This window comes from Aulostomus chinensis, chromosome 1 (assembly GCF_037954235.1).
Source record: "Aulostomus chinensis isolate RoL2024-O1b breed Wild chromosome 1, RoL_Achi_v1.0, whole genome shotgun sequence".
NCBI classification, from domain to species: Eukaryota; Metazoa; Chordata; class Actinopteri; order Syngnathiformes; family Aulostomidae; genus Aulostomus; species Aulostomus chinensis.
The window spans coordinates 4,889,556-4,890,778 of record NC_141320.1 but is presented as its reverse complement, the minus strand read 5'-3'; the positions used below and the strand labels follow the sequence as shown (position 1 = coordinate 4,890,778).

The 1,223-nt window shown below is 46.0% G+C and overlaps 1 long non-coding RNA gene across 1 annotated transcript; it reads right to left on the bottom strand.

The window, feature by feature from the left end:
- Nucleotides 1-654: 654 nt before the first annotated feature.
- On the bottom strand, nucleotides 655-1,201 carry LOC147270102 (uncharacterized). The gene is made up of 4 exons (XR_015115666.1): nucleotides 1,144-1,201; nucleotides 1,004-1,071; nucleotides 860-915; nucleotides 655-775 (listed from the first exon to the last, which is right to left on the bottom strand). It is a non-coding gene; the product is annotated as an uncharacterized LOC147270102 (long non-coding RNA).
- Between the last annotated feature and the right edge of the window lie 22 nt (nucleotides 1,202-1,223).

Genomic DNA, 1,223 nt, shown 5'->3' with positions numbered 1-1,223 from the left:
TATAAAAATACTTTTATTAGAAAAATAGTTTAAAATGAGCAACAGACTAAATGAATACCAATGGATAAAATAAGGAGTGCAAGAGGAATTACCGAAAGGAAAAGGGGACAGGGCTGGGGCTTACCACGACAGCGGTAACGAAAAGGGGAAGGATCCAAAAAAACTACCCTGCACCCGTGACACAGCAAACCAAAAAATAATCATGAATAAGGAACCACCACCAGGGGGACCGCTGCCGCTCTGGGCCCTCAACACCTGTCAAAGAGAAGAAAAGAACACCATCAAAAACATGAAATCAAGGCAACCCTCACACACGAACCAAATATCGCTACCCCAAATAACCCAACAGAGACTGTTTTAAATCCAAATGATCAAAATGGGGAGCAAAAGTCAACAATAATAATAATAATAATAATAATAATAATAATATGGGTTCTAAACAATAAATCAAATGTAACCCACAAAAACTAACAGTAATAATTCAAAGAAAGAAATAACAAATAGAAAAGGAATAAACTCAAGTAATTAAGGAAATGTCTGCCCCTCTTATTAAAACCAGGCTCCAAGGGGGATGGCTCAGCGCCGATGAGGGTCGGGATGCCCTCTCTTGGCCCACGTTGAGGCTCTTATGAAGGCCGTAGTGCACGGCTTTAACCGCCGTTACCTGGATCAGAGCCGTTGTGAGCCGAATCGGCAAGAATCCAGACTGAAGAAGAGAAGAAGAGGAAGAACCAAAACAGCAGCGAGGCTCACAGCAGCAATTGACGGCTGCACACTGCAAAATAAACAAGTTAACCTAATTAAAATGTGGATGAAGGGCATTACAGATTAACAAAAGCTAAGCATAAACATTTCCTACCGGAGGGCAGAATCGTGGTGTCAGACAAGGCAGGAGGAGGAAGCCCGCAGCCCAGACTACACAAACGATGGCCGGGAGAGGATAATCAGAACACCACAGACCATCGGCAGCTTGATATGAAAGGCAGACAACTACGCGTCTTACCCCCAGAAAGCGCACCACGCACACACCGGCCCAAGGGAGACAGCCCAGCTCCCGGTAACACCACACCGCTGGACGGAGCAAAACCGGAGTAAACAGGGGGCCGATGACACTGAATAATGGAGCAGAGCAAGCATGCATACCTTTGTTTGTAACCGATCTGCTGACCAGCGAGACGCCACCACGCACGGCTGTCGGCTCTGTAAAGGAGGGAGAGGAAGTG